This window comes from Myodes glareolus, chromosome 23 (assembly GCF_982192425.1).
Source record: "Myodes glareolus chromosome 23, mMyoGla1.1, whole genome shotgun sequence".
Classification (NCBI taxonomy): Eukaryota; Metazoa; Chordata; class Mammalia; order Rodentia; family Cricetidae; genus Myodes; species Myodes glareolus.
The window spans coordinates 55,885,874-55,910,802 of NC_142048.1; the positions used below are offsets into that span (position 1 = coordinate 55,885,874).

At 50.0% G+C, this 24,929-nt stretch overlaps 1 protein-coding gene across 3 annotated transcripts in view; it reads right to left on the reverse strand.

Annotated features, from left to right (window-relative positions):
- The window catches only part of Mcf2l (MCF.2 cell line derived transforming sequence like), a 142,968-nt gene that overhangs the window by 105,856 nt on the left and 12,183 nt on the right, over positions 1-24,929 (reverse strand). The window lies entirely within an intron of this gene.

Consider the following 24,929-nt stretch of genomic DNA (forward strand, 5'->3'; position numbering starts at 1 on the left):
ACACTGACCTCGGCCCTACCAGGGAGCTTTTCCATTCACACATCTCCTGGCCTCCTGCTTCCATGCCACCTTGTCGTCTGGGTCCTAGAACTGCTGAGCTGGGCCACCCCTGCTGCCCAGATGTTCTGGTGGCTCTTTTAGAGCGTAGGCTGCTGACCGCTGAGGGCTGATTTCATTGTCCCCTTGTCTGGCCATACATCTGTACAACTGATCAAGTTCTGTGTTTAGCATCTCTGTGAAGATTTTCTAGATGAACTTAATATTTAAATCAGGCCCTTTGGGTAAGCAGCCTCCTCCCTAATGTGGTAGGCCTCATCCAGTCACTTGCTTCCACGGGAAGGACCGTCCAGAGCATAGGATTCCCCATTTGTGGTTCCCTGCCTACAGCCTGCCTGGCTTCTCAGAGTGGACCCGCTGCTGCCACGCCTTCAAGAGCCTCTTCCCTGAGATGGTTTCTCTTTGTCCCTGTCAAGCCTTACAGCCGAACTGTGGTGCAAGCAACACATCTCTCCAGACTGAGCGTTCGACTAACCGGTTCTAATCGTGCTGTCCAATTTGTGGGGCACCTCAGTGGTCCGAGTACCTTTTCACCTGTGGTATGGGCTGTTGCAAATCTCCTGGTGACCTAGAGGCAGCATGGCCATTGCTCCATTTCACAGTAAGGAACCTATCCTTGTGGAACAGGAATGTAGGAGAAAAGAGCTGGCTACTCGCATGGAGCCACAGAGTGACCGTGTGGAGGCAGGATGAAAGTCTGTGACCTTTGCTCTTGAGTCATCTTGTATGGTGGCTAATGCTGATTACGAACTTGGCAGGTTCTGGGTGATAAACCTCTGAGGGAGTTTCTAGATTGCACTAATTAGTTCCACCTTAACTGTGGGCAGCACTACTCCCTGAGCTGGGGTCCTGCACTGAATGAAAAGGAGAAAGGCCTTCAGTAACAGTACCCATCTCTCCCTGCTTTCTGACAGATACAATGTGACCAGCAGCCTCCAGCCCCAGCCAGTGACTTCCCCACTGTAAGGCACTGTATCTGCCAACTGTGAGCTCAGATAAACCCTTCCCTCCTTAAATTGATTTTGTAGTGTCGGGTTGTTTGTTACATCTATAATTCTGTAACTTGAATTCCAGAATAGCATCAGCTCACAGGTCAGACCCAGCATCCAGTGTGGGATGTGGTCAGGACACAACAGCAGCAGCGGCCATCAGTCTAGAGAATCTCTGTCCCTTCAAACACGAAGGACTTCTGAAGACCACCTTTTGAACCCAAGCACTCACCAGACCGCAAGATCAGGACTACTTAGTAATACATGCCTCTTGCCCCCATCCAACCCTTATTGTTTCAACCTAAACCTCACGCCCAGTACCCCAAAGACGGATAGAGCGTCACTATCCCCCTTTATTTGTTCTCCTCCCAATGTGGCCACTGGTATTCAGCTCTTAATTGGCATTTTGAGATGGTGGCTGAGCCTAGCTTGTTGGGATACAAGAGCCTGACTTTTTTTTTTTTTAATAGTCTGTATTTATTTTATGGGTATGGGTGTTTGGTCTGTATGTCTGTTCACCATGTCTGTGCCTGATGCCCACAGAGGCCAGAAGAGGATTTCAGGTCTCCTAGGACTAGAAATAAAGAGGGTTGTATGCTGCCATGTGGGTTCTGGGAATCAAACCCAGGTTGTCTGGGAGAGTGGCCAGTGCTCTTAACCCCAGATCCTCAAGCCCTGGCTTTTGCTCTAAAACCTCCCTGGAAGAACACACATCTGTGTCCCCCACTGGGGCAGGATTCAGATTCTGACCTAGAACCAAGTATTTGTTTCTAGGACCTCGCCAAGGAACCCAGGTTGGAATAGTCTCTGGCAGCTCCAGCAGTTGCCCAGGTCACAGGGTAAGCCCCATCCCCAGCAGCTCCAAGAAGAATCAGTGACCCAGGGTCTGGTCTCTTTCCTTCTCACTGCCTGGCTTGTAGGACAAAGGGGCCCATGGGAGCAGCTCAACCCCGGGCCTGGCCCCAGGAGGGTGGCTGATGCTGTAAGGCTACACCTGGATACCAGCCTTTCCCTAGCAACCATTCCGGAAGCTCAGCCACAGGGGAGGGAGGAGAGCAGACCTGGATGGAGTAGGGCAGGCCTGAAGGAGCCACCCCTTCTGAGGTGGGGCTGTGGGAGGGGCAGGGCTGGGGCACAGAGGCACACAAGTATTCCTGCCCTGCCTGGACTTCCCAAATGAACCCAGGAACATCACAGAATCATCACCAGCTGGAGCGGAGACAGGCAGATCCCTGGAGCTCCCATTGGCCAGCTAGAGCGCACACACACACACACACACACACACACACACCACACACATGGATACATATACAAGTACCCCCACAGCCACCAGTTACAGATCAATGTTGTGGCTATTATTAAAGTTTCTGGAATATTACTTATGTGCATCTTTAGGATCCTGAAATGAGTATAAGGTTTAAATAGAAAGCACTAGATACGCTTGATTAATTAGTCTGGCGCAGATATGGTCTCCTGACCACCCCTGACCCATTGTTGTCTGGGCTTCAGGCACATCCTGTAAAGGTCTGGCACGCTGTGAATTTCTTTTGGAGACAATTACTCCCTCTGGCTGGTGTCTTTCCTTTTCCCAGCATGAGATTCCTGGGGAAAAGTCCATTTCTTTGGGGCCCGTTGCTTCAGTAGTCTGATGGATTGAGGGACGCACTTGTCTTTAGAATATCTGTCAGACCAGTTATGGTGTTTTTAATTTTTGTTTTAGCACCTCAGTGCTGAGGTGGATATATGTCAATATCTTAAATACACAGATATATGTGGTATCTGAAATATACAGATAATATACAGAATGCAAGTAGGAACCCAGGTTAGAACACATTTCGCTAGTGCCAGGTAGCAGTGCACAGGGGTTGTCTTCCCAAAGGGGACAGATTCACTGCGGCCACACTGGGAAGATGGATTTGGGATGGGGTGGCTGTTGAATCTCTTGGTTCCTCTTCCCAGCATAGACACAGAATAAATCTCTTTTTCTGCTTTCACAGTTAATATGGTTCTTTAATTAGCTTACTGAGGATAGATGGCCACAACTGGTTTGCTGAGGTCAGTTACTTGTGGACAGGCAATCAGCAAGCAGGCATAGGAAGCCACAGAATTCCACAGTATCCCATGGCAGGTGTGGAGATCAGACTCATGCCCTGAGCCACTCCACACTGAATGAAACAATTGATCCAGACTGTTCCTTGCTCCGAGTGACTCCATTTGGTTCCATTCTGAGTGCAAATGCAGAGGTCCTTACTGTGCACGGAGACCCTACCAACTCCCCGCAGCAGCCAGGAGACAGCTTGATGTGTAGCTTATTCCTTATAGGGAAAAGGCACCACCTATGAGCTAATCAATGAAGACTGGGACCATATGAACATGCAGACATGAAATCATCAGAAAAACCAGAGAACTTACTGAACACCAGACTGGGGAAGGGTGCATATGTGTGTTTGTGTGCCTATGAACGCACCATGGGTGGATGTGTGTACCTGCTTTCCTGTGAGTTCACGGGCATGTGGAGCTGCACCAGAGAAAAGCTGGGAGGAGAAAAGGAACACGGACCTCTGCTTCCACCCTGTCCCTCTGGCTTCTGAGCCTATGCTGGGGCAAGTTGTAAGGGTGGCTGTGGGTGTCTGAGGTTTTCAAATGAACAGGCTTGAGCCTTATGAACTAAATTAAAGGCAATTCATGATTTCAAATAGCAGGTAAACTATGGAACCATAACACATTCTATCCCAGCCCCCACGGCAGCTAGCAATGAAGACTAGAAGCTCAGTGCCTCAGCATCACAGGAATGTGGGGCAGAGACACTGGCCTACCTGACAGCAAGGAGGTACGGATGCTCCCCTCACCTGCCTGGCTGGACTAGAAACACCTGTTTTTTTTTAAGAATCCATTAGGGATGCCGGTCTGTGGTGGTGCATGCCTTTAATCCCAGCACTTGGGAGGCAGAGGCAGGTGAATCTCTGTGAGTTCGTGGCCAGCCTGGTCTAGAGAAAGAAACCCTGTCTCCAAACAACCACAGCAGCAACAACAATTAAAGAATCTGTTTTGAAATTCTGGAAACAGCCCAATTCCCTGAGCAGTGCTGTGGGGTGGGCCAAAAAATTTTCTTGAATCCTGAGAGGAAGGCAAGTGTCCTTGCTCCAGTCCTGGCATGAATTCCATGAAGCAAGACTACAGTGCCATAGCTATTGTTCTTAGGGACTGTCACAAGGTCATCTGCCAGGTCATCTGTGACCTCAACTGGATTGGATAAGATTGCATCACAAGGTTTAGCACCCAAAACTTTAGAGACAAACAGTACAGTATGCAGGAATGAGATGGGGTGCTGCCACAGGAAAGGGGGGGGGGGTCTCTAGCTCAGCCCCAGCCTGTGGGATCGCCAAAGAGGGGAGCAGGTGAGAACAATGTTGGGCCCCTTGTGTGAACCAGGACAGCTGGAGGAGAAGCCAGGGCCAGTCACACTCAACAGTGCCCTGGGTACTGTGTGCTCTGAGAAGGAGGAGTGGTTCCTCATGTTCAAGAGGGCAGGGTACCTATCCCAACCTCAAGTGGCTCTTCCTGCCAGCCTGATGCCAGCCAGAGAGTTTGTCCCGGGGGGGCCAGGCGCTTGCTCCAGCACAGAGCAGTGGATGCCAGGCCGCCGTGTGCTTTAGAACCGGTGCCGTGCATCGGCTCAGTCCAACAGGAGTCCCGATGGACTTCCTACTTTATTCTGCGTCTGTTATTTAAGGCTCTGCTTTTTGTACACTGACTAACAGGTCTCACGTGCCTTCAGAAAGTTCCTTGAGAGTTCCATGCAGGTGTCTCGTGAAGTCACAGCCAGGGACCAGCAGGGACACTGGGTCCAGATGCTCCAGGGAGGGAAGGATAGTGGGTGAAGAGGACTTCCATGTCCTTAAAAGTTTGAAGTCCACACACCGTTCCCATCTCTGCAGCCTAAGCCTTGCAGTCCATGGGGTCCCCTATACTGGGGCTCAACAGGCTGGCTAGTAACAGCTGTGGTAAGACCCGCGGTTGATGGCGGACCGGTAGGACTAGTGATGGAGGCCTGAAGGTGTCCACTTAGACCTTGTGAGCTGCCACAGATGGGATTCAGTTAGGAGTCTCTCAGTGGGAGACTGCTTTGGATTATCTAGAGACCAACGTCTCTGTCATTGGGGGGCAGGGGGACATGGTAGAGGTCAACAGTGGGGTTCCAAGTCAAAGAAAAGCTGGACAAAGTAGGGCTGGGTTTCCTGAGTCCCCCATAAGGGAGACTTCTGGAGCCACCAGTGGCCGGGTGGCAAGCGGGCATTTTATGGCTGCTGTGTCACCATGCTGTGTTGGAACAGTGGGAGGAGATGGCACCACCATGGAGGCACACAGTGGAGACTGTCCTGTAGAAGCAATCACCTGTCCCCCTCTTCCCAGAAGAACAGGACCACACAAGGCTCAACAAATCTACCAGAATGGCGTAATGGAGGAGCAGAGGTAGGACACAGGATTAAGAGGGCCCTTGGCAGGGTTACAAAAGGCACCTTTAAGGAAGGCTGGGGCTTTTAGCGCTAGTCCTAGATCAGGAAGTGGTTCTCCCTACACCCACAAGAGAGCCAAGGCATTTGAAGGACTCCCCAAATAAAACCACATGGTCATCCAGAGTGCACTCACGCCAGACAAAGGACAGGAGCCTGTGTGTCGCATCTAATATCCCAGAACTGGCTTCCAGTACTCACTAGGGAGTAGGAGGGTTGGGTCACAGCTCCGTGCTCTGACAAGTAACACGGGCCTTGGCTAATTGTGGAACATTGTATGAGTGAGTAGCTACCGGCTATGAGGAACAGTTGGCAGGACCTACCAACCGATATTTTGCCTTTGTCCAAGAAGGAGATGGAATATCCACTTAATGGTGGGAAAACAGAACCAAGAAGATAAACCGACCCAAGGCTGAAGAGGCCTTGTAACAGCGAGGAACCACGAAACAATGGCCAGCTTCCGCGTATTCTGTTGTTCTGGATACGCGCCTTGGAAAACAACCATCCCTCCTGCCCAGCCAGGATGACTTGCTCACCTCACTGCAGGAACAAAGGACACACTGTTCTCAAGAAGGGACAGCCCAGGGGAGAGGAAGCCCCCCAGCACTTGAGGTGGTGCCAGGAGAGCGGGGAGAACGTGCTGTCTTAACAAAGGACGTGCTGATGTCACACCGTACCCAAGAAACTCTGATGAGGGATCCAGATGGGAGTGTATATATTTAACTGATGCACTGACTTCCCAGGCACAGGGGGCGGGGGAAGCCACACGGAAGGAGGGCATGTGAGCTGGACGGTTCAAGCACTGTCCGTACAAGAGAAAAAAAATACATGAGTAACAATCCCAACACAGAACATATGAAACGGAGCTTTTGCCTATTCAACTGGATTGACTTCATACAGATCTTTGCACTAACCTGAACCGTAAGCCCTGACAGGGAGGTTGTGCCATTGGAGCTAGCTGTCTCATGAATGGGCTATAGAGCAGGTGCAGTGCCCACGGCTCCCACTGGATCCGTCAAGACCTTGCAGAAAGGAGGTCTCAATAGACCTCTAGGCAGTTCAAAATGGGAATGTCATCGCATGAGCTTCTTCCCGGGGTGGTGAGATGCGGGGTACAGAAGATCAGTGCAGCTCAGACCAGGAGTACAGGAAAGAAAAGCGGGGGATCACGGGTGAGCTGTGTGTGAGCCTGGATAGGCTATGGAGGGGCCATGGAGGTGCTGGCTAGGGCGCTGCACAGACAGCCTGTAGTGTGGCTGAGAGCACTTGCGGGCTCAGGGCTTAGAAGAAAGCACACGGCATTCCCAGGGTGTGGTGGTCCTCACCAAGCCCCTTGAAGGCCAGAGAAAAAGACTGGAGTCCCCAAGAGAGAGGGACTTCTGCCTCCAAGTGCCACACAGAATCCCTACCTCAATTTCCCGACTTTCTGGGTGCCAAAGTGCACAAGTCAACACAAGAAAACAAGCAGATGGATGCAGGGCTCCTGCGCAGACATTGCCTCCCAGGCTCTGGAAAAAATGCTGGCTGGTACAGGCCTGGGCAGAGGCCACACAGATACAGGTCTTTATTGGCTGGCAAGCGATATCACACCAAGAGAAAAATGCTAAGGAGGAGCAATTTCAGGAAGATGGACATGGCTCACAGACATCCATATTGGAGGGATTTAGAAGCCATGGATGGGGAGTGAGAAGGAATTTGAGAAAAGCCTAACAGAGTCATCTCGTTTATGTTTATCCTTTATAAACATGTGAGGTTAATGTCAAATAAGGCTTGCTGAGTATAAGATAAAAAAAAATAAGTAATCAGAAGAGACTAAACCACTCTGAGTTTCTCCAAGCATTCGCCTACGTGAACGTGTATGACTGACCGTCACAGAATTCTCGATGGTTGCTACATTGGTAAGAAAACCACACACCTGCAGGCAGGGCAACACACCTGATTGAAAGATGTGTGGTACAGTACCCATGTGGTGTATTCCACTCCACAAATGGAGTGGACAAAAATGACTTGAAGCACCCCTGCCACACCTGTCCAGTCTGAAAACAAGCAGATGAAGCGAGCACCAAATTGCTCTGCTCCACTGGGATTCCACAGTGCAGGCATCTGGCTTCCACTCCCCCATAGTACAAATACCAAGCCAGATCGTGAAATACTCATTGTTCTTTAGCTTCCTGTCTGAGCTGCAAGCAAGGTCCAGGGCACTTCCATCTCTATGATTAGAAAGAACTCTCCAGGGCACATCTGGATGAGGTGCTGGGAGGGTGACCTGCAGAGGGGCCTCCGGCACAAGCATCTGAGGCACTGTCCAGCAGAGGTGGGGAGATGTATCTCTCAGTTACTTCCCATGGGGCAGAGTGCAAGCAGCCCCACACAGCAAGAATCACTCGGGCTGTAAGCACAAAGATCTCCCACTCCTGAGGTGTCAAGTGGGGTGGTGTCCTTCCACACTGCAGCAGACAAAGGCAACATAGGGAGCATGCCTAATGTGACCTATTTTAACTGATCTATATCCTTGGTCTGAAAAAAAAAAGAGTGTGGGGTTTTAGATGCAGCTGCAGCTTCCTAGGACTTGATAGGATGTGCATGCCACTGGAGCTACAGAAGCCAGGCCCAACTGGGTTCAGTGTCCCTTGTATATCCACCTGTCTCCAGAAGCCACAGCCGGCCAGTAGAAGAGGGGACAACCCCCAGATAAAATGCAGGCAGGTGTTTCTCAGGCCACACCTCCCAGCAGGCCAGAGCCAGCACCCCTGGCAGGGAGCTACTCACTCCCCTTCAGAATCATCTCTCCAGATACCACCTGCTTATGCACCACGATGCTGTGTGGTGTTGGCCATGAATGTTCTAAGTGTGTACGGTGGTGCAATAGCAGAGCAAGACTGACATCTTTAAAAAGATTTATGCGCACCAGCAAGATGGCTCAGCAGTTAGGGGTTCTTTCTGCTAAGCCCGACAATCCAAGTTTGATCTCCGGGATGGGAGCCACATGGTGGAAGGAGAGAACTGACTCACTAAAGTTGTCTCCTGGCCTCCACACATGAGGCCGACAGCTCTGAGCTGTTCTCTGGGGAAGACCAGTGTTTCCCAGCCTTCCTAATACTGTGACATTTTATTGCAGTTCCTCAGATCCTCATGTTGTGGTGATCTCCAACCATAAAAATTATTTTCATTGCTAAAGTGTTGCTACTGTTAGGAATTGGAATGTAAATATCTGATATACACGGTATCTGATATGGGACCCCTGGGAAAGGACCATTTGACCCCTAGAGGGATTGTGACCTCCTAGGTTGAGAACCACTGCTCAGAGGTGGCTGAGTCGGAGTTTGCGTCCCAGTTCAGCCTCTTGTTGGGAAGAGAAACCTTAAGGAGCCTCCCTCTGCCTCAGCTGCCTACCCTGTGTAAAGGAGGTCGTGAAATACCTGCCTCATCGGGCTCTTTTGAGGGTTACAGAAATCTGAATCAAGTGAGAAATTTCTGTCTCTGTGACAAAACCCCTGCACAAAGCAGTTTAAGGGAGGAAAGGTTTGTCTGGGGTTACAATTTTGGAGGGTACAAGCCATAGTCACTTAGACCCATTACTTAGCTGGCCAAACATCACCTCACAGTAGCCAGAAAGCAAGATACAGCCCCCAAGAACCCACCCCCTTCAACAAAATCCCACATGTAAGTTTCTGTCACTTTCTGTAGCCTGTCAGAACCTGACGCCATCCAAGGAGTAAGGCAGGGACGAGGCCAGAGCCTCCATGATCCAGGCACTTGGCTAAGACACACCTGGCAGCACCGCACTGGGACCGAGCCTCCAACACACCAGCCTTTGGGAACTCAGCTCCAAATCATAACAGACCCAGCAGAACAGCATGAGTGTCCAGTCACTGCCAGCCAGTGTCACAGTACATGGCCACAGAAACACCATCTCTGGACTGCTTTTCTGGTTCTGACCTCCTGGCCACAATCTACAGGGATACATGGGACCCTCAGCTCCTGCCTAGCAGGACACGGCTGAGGCTTAGGAGTCATGCATGGCTCTGCTCTTACCGATTCGGTTCTTCAACACGCATGAGCTCTGACTGTCAGATGTGACATATGGAGACACATACTTTTCCTCTTTCCATCTCACCTCCGTTTACCCTCACTCTCTGATCTCCTGGGTCACCTTGGGGGGTAGGAGGGGTCATCAAGCCCTGTGCGGTATCTGTCACAGGCCAGACGAACTGAGGCCCGACAGTACACAGCGTAAGATCCTGATTGGCACCCTAGCTGACTTACCCTGATGACGCTGAGTCTCCATGGCTCTGGAGCAGCCTAGGGAAGCAGTTCTCACAGTGACCTGATGGCTCTCCAGACGGGCTCCTGTGGATGGTGCAATACAGCCAGCTCTGGACATTCAGACTAGCTCCCCTCCGTGTGTAAAACAGCAAGCAGGATTGCCTGCTGTTTGCAGCTTCAGGTGACAAGCTGCAGGACCCGAAGGGGACAGAAGGAGCCCGAGGAGAACACCGTCCCTCCCAAAGAAGGGAGGCTCCGTGCATCCTGCTGTCACCGTGAGGAAGGCGTTTCCAGGTGGACAGGAGCCCAATACTGCATGTCCAGTCTCCCTGGTAATGGGACAGATGTATCAAAAATTCAACATGATGAGCCTGTGGCACCAACTCACAGCTCAGATCAAGGCAAAACTGGCAGGTGATCTCACTCCAAGCAGGCCTGGCCCCATGGCAGACCTAGTACTTACGAGGAAACCTGACACACAGAAGCCTGGGAACTCACACACACTCAGGACCTGGAGTGGAAGCGTGATTCAGGTCGCAGTACCTGTTCCTCTTGCCATTCTGCCTGTTGTCCCAGCCCCTCAGGGGAAGCTGCAGGCAGAAGGCCGAGTATGGGACTGACAGTGTGGAAGGCTCCAGATCTGGTTTTTCTGACAGGAAGGCCCCGAGTGATGCATCTATGATACAGAAGTGGGGGGAAGACCCCGAGCTGCACATCTGTGGTTCAAAGTGGGGGCAGCTGCTGCCCCAGGGAAGCTGGAACCAGCAAGGCCAAGGCCCCGGGATGGCCAGTCTATTGGATGGTCATTCTAATAGGTGTCTAGTCTACTGGACGGTTAGTCTAACTGGATTGTTAGTCTACTAGATGGCCATTCTACTGGGTGGATGGTCTACTGGTTAGTCAATCAAACTGGATGGCCAGTCTGCTGGATGGCCATTCTACAGGAGTGAGTCTTCCCTCTCTTTCCAGCCACTGACTTTTGTTTCTGAAGTCACTTGGGCACCTCTTTCTGTGACTTTCCCCACCTTTCATGGGCTCCTGGTTTGGGGCAGGTCCTCAGTTTTCCTGAGGGGAGAGCCTATACCAGTGTCCAGTCAGGACACTTGATGGCAAGGCCAACAAAGAACTGTCCTCCTCTGTGGTGAGCTCCCTGAGTGAGTGGCGACCCATACCTCTGTCATAGAGCCTGGAGGCTGTGGACGCCCAGGGCATGACCATTCTGGACTTCAGTGGTCAAACTGTTGATCCTCTCCAGATTCTGATAGAAAGTCACCAGGAAACATCCTTTCAGATTCACAAAAGTAATGCTGAGTCCAAAATAAGGCTGGGGTTAAAAGAGGCAAGATGGTGGTTTACCTCCTAAAGCAAATACACTCCCCTAGGAAAGGACAGAGCAAAGCCCTTCTAGAGGGTTCTGTGAACCCGCACCTATGACCTGCTAAGGCTGTGCTCCTCACAGAAGCAAATCGATAGGACTCACTGGTGGTGTTTGGAGGAGGGGAGACGAGGACAGACGCAGGCAACCAGAGGAGAGACACAGGTCGCATTCCAGCAGCCCAGCCCGAGGGCTTTAGCTCCATTCTGCTTACAGTGACACAGAGAGACACATCACATCACCTCACCACTTCAGTAAGTTCTGAAAAACACACAGCTAGGCAGCAAGCTCTGTTCAAAAGTGCAACAGTAGAACACATTTTATCTCATAGCTTGTTTTTGATTCCACCAAACACGTCTCCCTCAAATAACACACACACACACACACACACACACACACACACACACACACACACCCTACCACAAAAGGCAAGGAGAAGTTACTCAGAGCCTAAAAGGCAGTGGAGGCCTGGTGTGTGTGACCTGTGCATTTCATCTAGCCTGAAACTTTTCTTTCCCCCTAAGGGGAAGGGGTCAGCAGCAGAGGAGACCAAATATGATCCGGATCACATAGAGTCTCCAGAAACAGTGGGACAGAGCAGCCCAGCCACAGATAACAGTTACACAGCACAGCCACAGTAACAGTAACAGTCACACAGCACAGCCACAGTAACAGTTACACAGCACAGCCACAGTAACAGTAACAGTCACACAGCACAGCCACAGTAACAGTTACACAGCACAGCCACAGTAACAGTCACACAGCACAGCCACAGTAACAGTCACACAGCACAGCCACAGTTACACAGCACAGCCACAGTAACAGTTACACAGCACAGCCACAGTAACAGTCACACAGCACAGCCACAGTTACACAGCACAGCCACAGTAACAGTCACACAGCACAGCCACAGTAACAGTTACACAGCACAGCCACAGTAACAGTAACAGTCACACAGCACAGCCACAGTAACAGTTACACAGCACAGCCACAGTAACAGTCACACAGCACAGCCACAGTAACAGTCACACAGCACAGCCACAGTTACAGTCACACAGCACAGACACAGTAACAGTTACACAGCACAGCCACTGGGCACCTGCCAGCAGAAGTGCAGCTAAGCATTGAACCTGGTCACCCAGCACCATCTGTCCAGCTGGCATGCAGCTGGGCACTGCACCCAGTCACCTGCCCATCAGTAGACTGGGCCACATTGCCATCTTTCTACTGGATTCTACTTGGAAGCAGGATGCAGGACTCTAGGTTGTTTCAAAACCTCAAACTCTCCTTGCTTTCTGCCCTTTCTTTGCCTTCTTATATTCTGCTTAAATGTTTAAACATTCAACTTAATCTTTTATTTAGTCAAGCCTTAACTTGGAAGATATATTTTCAAAGGCAAATATCAGGGTCACTGGACTTGAGTTAACCTTCTTGACATCTACTCAAGCCAAAAGCCTACATAGCTGGAACCACTGCTTACTGCCAGCGAGTGGAGGTCACGGCCATCAGAAAGACCACGTCGCCCTGGTCTGTATAGGACAAATGCTTCCCGGGTGGCACTTCAGAGTGGAACTGCTGGCAGAGGGTGGGGCCTTGCATGTTTTTCTTAGACAATGACAGAGTGATACACCATTGTATGGAGAGAGAGAGAGAGAGAGAGAGAGAGAGAGAGAGAGAGAGACCCCAACAGCCTTCCTAACCTCAGCTCAATGCCACAACAAATACCTGGTGTGGATACAGGACACCCACGGCGCCTTGAGCTGCCCTTCGTAGCCCCTCCTGCCTCTCCCCACACCTTCAGCTCCGAGGATCCTACCTCTGTCTCCACTGTTGCACTGTACAGCTGGACTGATTCTCTGTGAGCTGGGGCCCTACAGTGCAGGCCCTTGGGGGGCTGGCTTCTTACTAAAGGAATTCTACGGAGGTCCCTCAGTGGTGGTGGGTGCCCACTGCGCCTTCCTTCTTGTGGCCGAGCCATGTTCCGTAGTCCCTGGTGCAGATGCTCCCTGATCTAACCAGTCATCCACAGAAGGACGCCTAGTCTCTTTACAGGTTTTAGTTTTGCACATGAAGCTGATATAAACATCTGCTTTCTTGTTTTCTTTCCTTCCTTTCTTCCTTCCTTCCTTTCTTCCTTTCTTCCTTCCTTCCTTCCTTCTTTCCTACCTTCTTTCTTTCTTTTTTAAAAGATTTATTTATTTGCCAGGCGGTAGTGGCACTCGCCTTTAATCCCAGCACTTGGGAAGCAGAGGCAGGTGGATCTCTGTGAGTTCAAGGCCATCCTGGTCTACAGAGTGAGTTCCAGGACAGGCTCCAAAACTACACAGAGAATCCTTGTCTTGAAACCACCCCCCAAATAGATAGATATCTGGTTATTTATTTAATTTTATGTCTATGCATGCTCTATCTGCATGTATGCCTACAAGCCAGAAGAGGGCACCAGATCTCATTACAGCTGGTTGTGAGCTACCATGTGGTTGCTGGGACTTGAACTCAGGACCTCTTGAAGAGCAGCCAGTGTTCTTAACTTCTGAGCCATCTCTCCAGCCCGCCAAACTATTTTCTAATATGGACCTTTGCATCAGCACATGAGCAAGTCTGTCTCTTCAGTCTTCCCGGCATTTGGGTGGTCATTATTTTTGATCCTAGCCGTTCCACTAGATAGACTGGTGCACCTATGCATCCATGCACCCTGACCACTGGAGCGCCAACCCCACTGCCCGAGGCTGCTCACAGGGCTGTTTGCTTTTGTGGCTGAATCTGAGGCTGCCTAGTCCTTGGTTAGATGTGGGGTTTGTGCATCTTTCCTCCCAGTCCCTGGATCCTCTTTACGTGGCTGTTCACAGAGCACTGGCTTTCAGATCCGATAAGGTCAAATGTATCAAGCTTTTCTTTATGGGTGTTTTTGGCATTAAATAGAATTCTTGGTTCAGCTCCAGGTTGCAGAGACTGCTTACTATCTTCGCTTAAGGTTTGATGGTTTTGCATGTTGTATTCAACTATGGAATTCCTTTAAATCAAAACTTAGGTTCTTTCCCAGCTTCTCTGGTGCCACCTACAAAAGTTATCCTCCTTCTGCTGTCAAAAGTCAAAGGCCAAAGGTCAGGCCTGTGAATCTGGCCTGAGTTCCCAAGTCCTCCATTCATGTCTGCCGAAGTTCCCTGCAGAAGTTCCCACTCTGCCTTTGCCGAGCCGCAGAGTAAGAATCCAGGTCAAGCCTCTGCTTGACTTTTCCTTTCCAAGGCGTCCCTGAGTACAGGGTCACCGAGCCAGGCTCGCTCCTATCCTCTTCTGCTGTGGGATGAAGGTCCTTTTCCTGGTGTTCCTTCAACTTGCCATTCTGCCTTAAGCTGTGTGTGTATGGGGGGCTCAAAAAGACCCCCCCTCCAATGATGGGACCTTGACCTCAAACTGCCTGGGCTCTAGAACTGTGAGGAAATGAACTTCCTGGTCTTTCTAAACTGTCCAGCTTGTGGTATTACCACAGTGGCACAAACAGACCAGGCTAGCTCCAAATCCAGGGTAAAAGACATGGAAAGAAGCCTAGAACTCACTGTCATGACTCTTGGGACACGTGTCCAGCATGCCCTTTGTTCCCCTTTGCTGACTTTCAGGGCACTGCACTAGATGACAGAGGGACAAGCAGGTCTCCCCACCATCTGGGAAGTCACATTTATGCCTCCCCTGGACCTTTTCTTACTGAACTGTCAATATCCCCAGTTTCCAGGTCCCTGGGGAGTTCATTCAAAAAAATTCTCAGACAACAAAGTTCATTGTCGCTGGTTCCTCTGCTTCAGAGGAAACTGTGACCTCCAGGTGACCCCAGGTCCATTTTCCTCTCGGAGGAGTCGTGAGGGCCTGGACGACGGGCACAGATCTCTCCCTCTCCCTGCCTCTGGGACCTAGCACACAACAGGACCTGATGTACCAGCATCTGTTGCCAGGACATGTTTGTGATGTTTATTCCCTGAGATAAAGCACATATATCAGCCCAGGGCTTGGAACAAGCTAAGCAGGGGGCTGACTACTGAGGCTGCGCTGTAATTATGCCCCTGTGGGCCAGGCATGGCCTTGCAGGCTGCATCACTCTAGGCTGGAGTCCTCTTAGAACCTAAAGGGAAGAAACGGGATCTTAGACACACATTACATAGGAGGGCCTTGGATTTAGTCAGAGCAAGATGGCACCCACATAGGTCCCAGCCATTTACAACGAAGTGTGGACAGGGAAAGGGGCAATGGGCTTCTAGTTCAGCCACCAAAAACTCTAAAACCTCAGCAAACACAAATGCACAAAGATCAGGTCTAGAGCAGACTGTGTCTATTCTCTCAAGGGGACAGGACAGCACACACAGGCTCCCTGCTGATGGGAAAGCCAGCTTAAACTATTCCTGGTCCAACAAACACCTCTGAAAGCTGGGCTGAGAAAAACCCTGGCCGCCTCCATCCTCCTAGTTGTCCCATACATGACACAGAGCCCCCCAGTCACACTTGGAAGGGACTGATCAGACCTGCCCACCCTGATTTAGCCCTGCTTCAGCCTCCTCTCCTGGGAGATGCAGGAAAAATAAAGACTGGGTTGGAAAGATAATTTGGATTAATCAAATAATTTTACAAGCTTTCTAATTTGTTTTAGCCTTCTGACCCTTGGATTGTAGCTACACACCCCACCCTGTCGCCAAGCCCCCTCCTCCCTGTTCAAAGCAACTCTCACATAGCTCTGTAGTCCTTAGCAGACACTTGACCCCTTAACTCTATCACAGTACTGTCCCCTACAAACTGAAGGAAACTTCCAGAAGGTCCATGCTGGCTCTCTGCACAACTCTTTGGGAGCAGAGACATTTTTCTTTCCAGGGGAAGAAACTAGAGGGCGGGTAGGAGGAACCTGGGCACTAAGCAGTGAGCACCGCAGACTGCAGCCTGCCCCCCCTCCAGTGCCCCTTCCCACTCTGTCTGCGCACCTGGCAAGGTGGGTGCTTCTAACCCTGGCTCTATGGGCTGAGAGCTCTATTGACAGCTCTGGGGGTGGCTTGCAAGTATACACAGACTTAATGCTGAGATATGATTCATCTTCTTTCTCTCTCTCTCTCTCTCTCTCTCTCTCTCTCTCTCTCTCACACACACACACACACACACACACACACACACACACACACACACATACAAACCAAAAAAAAAACAAAAACAACCTTGTCTGAGAAGCCTAGGTTTGCCACCCATACACGGATGGCTGCATCTTCAGAGATGTACACAGACATTCTTAGGTTCCCCAAAGCACACACACCAGCCTGATGCAGGAGCAGTGCCTTGTTGTGGCTACTCTGCCCCCTAGTGAGCACTTTGAGTTAAAGCGGCTTACAGAGGAAGGTACTTGGTCAATGGAAGCCAGGATACTTACTACTCAATGACCTCACCCCCACCCAGGTGAGCAGAGGTCATTTACAGAGCCTTAAAGAGCATGGCCAGTTCCAGATGACATCATGGTATGCTGAGCTGGAATTCAAGGATTCACAGGTTCATCCACAGTGTCATGGTGTCATGGTGACCCTCCACAGATGACTGAGGCACACACCTGGGCTTATCTGTGACCCCCCTGCACACCACCAGCATCCACACTCGCACCTAGATGTCTGTGATCATCACGAGTTCTGCACACACCCGAAGGCTTCTGTTCCCTTTCCGGGAGCATGCTCAGCACTTGCAGAGTGATGGTCTATTGGAAATTGTTCTCTTTCTTGCCTCTTTGTAGAAGGGCATAGCATCTGTTCAGATGTGTAATTTGGTATGTACTCTGTCTATAGGTGTCCTGGTTTTATTTCAAGTTGTCATGGTAAAATACCCCAACAAAAGCAACTTCAAGGGAAAAGGGATTTATCTGGCTTATTCCCAGGTCACACTGTCCATTGCTGTGAGGAAGTCAAGGCGGGTATCTGAGGTGGTTAGTCGTGTCCACGATCAAGAGCAGAGAGAAACAAACACAGACATGTGCAGGGCTCCCACCACTTGCTGTCCCTACCCATGTGTACCATGCAGGGCCCAGACCCTGGGGATGGTGCTGCCCACTGTGGGACTTGGTCTTCTTCATCATCGACCATGACCGAGACAGTCCCCAACCGCAAAGCTGATCTAGACAGTCCCTCACTGAGATGCTCTTCCCAAGGGATTCTAGATTGTGGCAAGCTGACTATTAAATGTGCCCACAGCCTCAACAAAGGCAAGGGACACTGCCCCCTGTCTGCTGTCAGGAGGGATGCGTCTGGTCTGGCAGAGGACTTCTCAGTACCCCTGGCTCTGTGGACACACAGGTCAAGTTTCTCTGTTACTCTCTGGTCCCCAGGCTTTTCTCTGAGCTGTGGTGACTGTCCCCTCATCAGTGCTTCACTGGCCAGCCTGGTGACAGATGTCCCCGTGGGTGGTGCTTCGGGAAGCTCCCAGGAAGGAAGCCCTGTCACGGGGGAGAACTTGCCCACCACGGAGCGTCATCTGACAGCAGGAAGTTTACCCCCGAGCACACCTTTCTATAGAAGATGTTCTGTCTTGTATCAGAGTTCAGGGTGCTAGCCCGGAGCCGGCAGGGCAGCTTAGTGACGCACCCAGACGCCAGGCTCACTCAGCTCCCTACCCAGGCATCTCAGCATGTTCCACCGGTCCTCAGAGCTGCAGGGTTGCTGCTGTTCCTCCCACCACCACTCCTGTCCCAAAGCCTCTCCATGTAACCTTGCCTTCCTTCCCAAAAAGAGACTCATTTCAGGGAGTTCTGCCCACAGAGCTGCCCTAGCCGGCTGCCTGATAAGTGAACTGCAAGCGGGCAGAAGAAAGTGTGCAGTCCTGGGTAAGGGGGGGGGGCGGTGGATATGCTGGAGAAGGATGGACAGGAGCAGTGGATGCACCATGTGTCACAGACACACAGCCCTTTTGCTGCGCAGACAATGACATGTGCTCCACACGGCAGTTCTTGGCATACTACATCAGAGGCCTCCTTGGGTCTGGCCAGCAGCTTTTCCCTACCTGGACAGATGCTGGACGGAACCCACTCCCTGGGTTCACAAGATGGGAAATGGAGCCCAGCAAATAGAAGGACTCAGCTGTGACCAAATGATTATGAGGTGACACACTAGAGAGGAGCCAGCTCTGTCCAGGGCACAGGACTCCTAACAAGGCTGGTCAGACTCCAGCTCACCTGCACTGTAAACAGAGCACAGTGCAGAAGCATTTCCTAGGTAGCTGGAGAGGGCTGGGACCAGATCCCACATTCTCAAGTTACCCTGAAGCTAGCTATGGCTGCGAAGGTCATTATCTGCCTATTATTTACATTATTATTATTATTACTATTATTTTACTATTATTGAGAAAGAATCTCGCCATGTAATCCAGACTGGCCTCAAATTCATAGCAGCCCTTCTGCATCAGCCTCTTGAATGCTGGCAAGACAGAAAAACAAAACATTTAGCCTGTGGGACTACACACACAGGCTGTGGGTGGATGTCATTCCCATACCCTGTGCACCCTGGAGGCTCCCGGCTGTCCTGTTACAGATCACTGTCCAGGAGGTGGGCGGACTGAGGAATTACCACCTCAGTGCAAGAGGGTCTGTCTCAGAGGTAGCGCTGTCTGAGTTGGGATTACAGAAGAGTTGCACAACAGATGGGCCATGTCCACAGGAGGGCAAGTACTCCCATGCCCACAGACCTGCCGCTGGGTACACAACACAATCCTGTAGCTGCTTCGACATTTATAAGAACACACAGGGAGCTATACATAAGCCTTGCTGTAGGTACTTCTTCGGAAGTGTGTGCATACTTAAGAGTTTGTGTCACGTGATTGGCACATAAGATTTCAAGTCTGAAGTCAAAGTCATCTATTTTAATGCATTCCTGAGACCCACAGAGAGCTGACCTACATAGCCAACAGGCAGCAGCTCTGTCCGAGCTGGCCGTGGGTAGTGGCTACCCTGAAGGCCATCTGGTTCACCTGGTGGAATTTCAGCAGAATTCCATTCTGCTCAGTTTAAATACAGCGCTTCTTCACATGTCCGGAACTGGGGGCAGCACCCGTCCCTAACAGATACATGGGTAAGAAAGAACTGGTTAAAATGCTTTCACGGGTCTCAGGATCAACCAGTTTTAAATTGCTCTCCGTGAAAACCACTATAGCATCAAGATTTACATGAAAAGTGTCGCGCTTTGCCTAAAGACTTAGAAGTTTTATGATGGAAAACATCACGAAGTGCCTTCGTGTCCGGAGGAGCCAAGCCCTCAGGGTTGCGGAGGCATGGCTGCTGCAGAAGTCTGCCTTCATGTTTGGATGCAGTGAGGTGGGCATCATTAGAATCACGCGCACCCAGCAGGAGCCTTCCCTTGCTGCCCTGCCTGCTCCCTCCCCCTGTGATACCCTGCACATCTGTCACACCACTGGGCATGAATGAGATACCTCCTCCTGGACCCAGAGTCTTACAGGGGCGGGTCTTCAGGGGTGTGGCAGGTTATCACGGGCGCAGCAGATCTCCCAGCTCTCTCGTTCCTCTGCACACTGTGACCTCCAGCCCCTTGTGGCTCAGTAACCCACACTGAGGAAGCAGGGACCAGGTCCTGTTCGGTGAACATGTAGTTACCTCAGTTACATTTCTGCAAAGGGCACTTGCCTTGTCCGCTCAGCAGGTTTATTCTGCCTCTGATGTCAGTGTGTGCTCGTGGGTGGCTACCTGTACTTTGTATCAAGATTCGCCCAGCCTACTTTGATACCATTCCAGGGTTGGCCAGCTGGGCTCTTTGCTAGGCCCCTGTACCCTCTGACCTGCCCCATCATTGTGGGTTTGGGGTGGTTTTTTTTTAGTACTTCCTGACCCTCTGGTACCACAAGATGCTGGGTCATTGTGTTTCCTGTCCTGCTCCTAGATTCAGCATTTCTCTGAGGATCCTGGATCCTTTTACTGGAGGGGGTATTAGACAACAAGAGGGTGTTACCAGTAGGCTCCTTGGTACTGCGGTAATGACAGCCACCTGTCAGGGCAGGAGACACGGCTGTGTACTAGGGTGTGCCCAGATTTCTGAAGGTGACCGTCTGCATCTATACTGAGCTAAAGTGAATTCCCTAGGGGAGGGATTTGCAGAAGCTATGCTGCTTCCCTGGGTGTCACACACGTGCGCCATCACTAGCAAAGCTCCTGGGTTTCTGAGCACATCTCAGATACGGCTCTACTGTAGCAGGATCCATGGAGCTGCTTTTCATTGTGAGCTTAAGGGAGTTAAATGAGTGCATTTTCTCTGCACTACTGTAGCATACTGCGGGTATGTTGTATGCATGAGTGTGTCTCTGTGCCAGTGCTGTGTGCATGGGTATCTGTGTGTACAAGTGGTGCATGAATGTGTGTGGCTGTTTATGTTATGTGCATGTGTAAGAATATGTATCAGCTGGGCAACAGTGGCACACACCTTTAATCCCAGCAGTGAGGAGGCAGAGATAGGTGGATCTCTGTGAGTTTGAGGTCAGTCTGGTCTAGAGAACAAGTTCCAGACAGCCAAGGCTACACAGACAAACTCCTGTCTTGAAACCCTTCCCCACAAAAAAAAGAACGTCTATGTATCTATGTATAGGAATATGCATGTGTTGTGTCAATATGAATGTTATGTGTGTATATGTTTGTGTCTATGTTGTATGCACGTGTGTATGTGCTGTATTCATGGGTTATGTGTCTTTAGACATGCCCATGTATGTAAATGTTCCTATGGTGCCGACTGCCCATCTGTGCTGTGTCTGTTATCCTGAATGCTGCCCGTGTCTGGCTGAGTGTCTGGCGTGGTTCTCTCCTATCATTTGGGGATCATCAGGCCTCAGATCCCACCCTCAGCAGCACTGGGCCTAGCAGCCCTCACTGTAGGCAGAGACCGCTTTTATTCATTTCCTAGCGGCTCAGACCCGAATAATCACACAGAAATTATATTAATTGCAATACTACTGTTTGACCAATAGTTCAGGCATTTTCCTAGCTAGCTCTTATATCTTAACCCATTTCTATTAATCTGTGTATCGCCACAAGGCTGTGGCTTGCCGGGTAAGGTTCTGTTCTGGCATCTTTCTCCTTCAGCAGCTACATGGCATCTCCCTGACTCCGCCTACTCTCTGTCTCTTCCAGCCTGGCTATAATCTGCTAAGTCACTGGCCAAACTTTATTCTTTAGCCAATAAAAGCAACACACAGAAGGACATCCCATATCACCTCTCTCTCCTGTTCCTCTCCAGCACTGAGCTTTCCATGTAATGTTACAGACGAGAGTCGTCTGTCCTGGCAGGGCAGTCGTGTGTGCCTCCATATCACAGCCCAGAGCAGGCTCCCACTCTGTCTTCTGTCTGCTCCCCACCATCACAGGGTTGCGGAGGAGAGAAGCAGAGATTCCCTCTAGGTATGAAGGCTAGTAGACAGCAGTGACGTGGTCTGTCTACTCACTCCCCAAACTCTCCTCTGCCTCCAGGGATTCCCATTAAAGACTCCTAGCCATGTGGCCCATCTAGACTGAGCACTCAGGACATCTTAACACATCCCAGCATGGAGATGATTCTCAGGGTACCCGCAACTGACCACACCTTCACCCACACACTCACATTCACACAGGAGCATGCATGCATGCCACATGTACAGATTCTGCTCTTCCAAGCTGTTAAATTTACCTTTATATTCTGTGTCAAAAAGGAGAAGAAACAGCTTTGTATCCGATAACAGAAGAGCTGCATGCTGATAGCATCTTCCCAGCATTGATCCTGGCCAAGTACAATCCCCAAGTACTTTGCTCATGTCAGGGAGATGACATGGGCTTCTCTGCCAGGCTCAGTGCCCAAGAAAGGGACTTGACCATCACCTGCCTTCTCACTTCCAACTTAGAGAAAGTCACTTTGCATAAGGGACAGAAAGGCACAAGTGTGAGATGCCCTAAGTCGGGTCTGATGCAAGAAGATTCTGGGGTCCCCCTTTGCTGACTATGAATATAGTTACCATTCAGAGGGCAAGGCTGCTCCTCACACTCTGCTTACATCCAAAGACTACCCCTCCACCAAACGCAAGGGAAGAACTCACCAGGGATGCCCGCCCAGACAGTGGCTACCATACACGCTGGCACACACTGCATTCATCAGAAATATGGAGCCACTCAGTGTCTGCTTACTATAGTAAAGAAGGAAAAATAACCACAAAATATGCATGACTCATGTGTTCAGGCTGGAGCAAAGTGAAATCTCATAAAGAATCAGACTGGCTATTGGTCCCTTCAGGACATGGGGGAATGTGATGTTGCACCTCAAATACATTTCATGGTCTACTTGATTTATAAATAAAAATTGCATCTCAGAGTTCCAGATGGTGCCGATAAGATGAGTGAACACTGTTGCCAGGAGCCGGACTGAAAAGACAGCTTCTGCAGGGACCAAAAGTGACTTCAGCTAAGCAGGCGTGAACACCACGGACAGAGGCCACTTCCCAGCACAAGCATTTCTAAGTTTTTTAAAAAGGAAGCACTGAATTTTAATGTCTAATTTCTTCAGTTTCTTATGTATTTTGGAGATCAATCTTTTGTCTGATGTGGGGTTGGTGAAGATCTTTCCCCATTCAATAGGCTGCCTTTTTGTCTTATTGACTGTGTCCTTTGCTTTACAGAAGCTTCTCAGTTTCAGGAGGTCCCATTTATTTATTGTTGCTCTTAGTGTCTGTGCTACTAGGGTTATATTTAGAAAGTGGTCTCCTGTGCCCAGGCATTGAAGACTTCTTTCCACTTTCTCGTCTATCAGGTTTAGTGTGGCCAGATTTATGTTGATGTCTTGAATCCATTTGGACTTGAGTTTTGTGCATGGCGATAGATATGGATGTATTTTCATTCTTCTACAGGTTGACATCCAGTTATACAAGCACCATTTGTTGAAGATGCTTTCTTTTTTACATTGTATAATTTTAGTTTCTTTATCAAAAATCAGGTGTTCATAGTTGTGTGGATCAACTGGGACAGGTAAGAAGGCTTCCTCAGACAGGACACAGAAGTCCCTCATGGGGAGAATCTGCCAACCACACACACCCAGGCCATGAGGTAGCCTGGTCACAGTGTTTGTACCAGCAAAAGATATAGTAGACAGTTATAATCTTAACAGATAACCAGATAACTAATTTGTCCAAATCCTTATGGCTGTAATTTTGCTTTCCCCCATAGTTTTTATACCTACAAATAACAGCTATGATAAACATCTTGGCTCATGAATCCTCATGATAATATTTGGTTTATTTCCTAATTCAATTTCTAAAAGTGGTCCTGGGATTTTTTATTCATGATGACTGTCTTTTTCCCCCTCTGTAGCCATAAAGACTCCACTTATTTAAATCAGGTCCACAAGCGGGCACAGAGGGGGGCATCTGTGGTTACATTTATGCTTCATTTTTTTCTCTTTATTTTTATGTATATGGGTGACTTGATGCATGCATGTCTGTGTACATGCTGTGTCCTCAGAGGCCAGGAGAGGGTATCAGATCCCCTGGGACTGGAGTTACAGATGATTGTGGGTGCTGGGAATCAAACCTGGGTCCCCTGGGAGAGCAGCCAGTGCTCTTGGCCACTGCACCAGCTCTCGGCGCCCACACTCATGATTCTATAATGCTGCCCAGGGTGAGTTCTCATCCTGCTGTGCTGTGCTCTCCCTCGGTTCCCACAGTCAGCTCTCTGAGGTGACCGCCACTATGCTACCCAGGAGAGAGACTTACTAAAGCCTGTCCTTGTGGCATTTTTAAAAAATGTACACAGTCTTCGTAACTGTGTCTCCTGATGTAGTTTCAGCATTCTGCTGCCCCGGGTCCTTTGTTAGAACATAAGGCCCTCTAAGTAACTTCCAAAAGCCATGAGCTCTGCTTGTCACTGGTGAACAAGCCCACTGATGAAGGCCCACTTTCTGTCAGCATGGAATTTCCTATTTCCCTGGTCATGGACCAGAAGATGAAAATGCCCGGGCAGAAGGACACCCGGGTAGTGTCCATGGCGGCCTCAGATCCTGCCTCAGCTGAGGATAACATTCCTATCAGTGCCAGCCCACATTAGACGTGATGCTGGGAAGCCAGCTCCCAAGGACTCGGGAGAAAGATTTCAGTGTGCCTGTGCTGGGTGGAGACCAAGGAGAGCAGGAAGTCCTGTGGTGTGAACGAAAATCCCTGAAAAGAAGCCGGGTCTGGCTGGGAACAAATATCTCCTGGAAGGAGTCTGTAGATGACAGGCCAACTGGGATTTCAGTCCTGTGGGGAGACTGGAATTTTGTAGGTTCAGAGGCTAATGTATCTTGGGCTAGTTTTACCTTCTGGAATTCCTTGCCCCACTTTGTATCTGAACCAACACCTCACGATAATAAATACAAGACCATTAGGTGCTGTTAACTTAGCAGGACAGCAGCGTCCACCAATCCAAGCTGAGAACAACATCAGTTAACATCTCGGGTCTGTAAAACAGCTCCCCCATCTCGCTGTACTGGTCTCTCCGAGTGTACTGTAAATACCACCAGTGGATTTCAAAATTGATTTGTGACTTCCTTTGTTCTGTAAAATTATAAAACCTTTATAAAACTGTTTCCACAAGGAACATGGAATTTGGGGGAACCTAAATCTGCGTTTTGGGGCCATGGTCACTCATAATGGTTCCAGAAGAAACACTTACCCTGTATAAGATGAGAACTGTGGTTTTTATGGCCAACAGTGGGGACTACAGAGGTCAGGAAT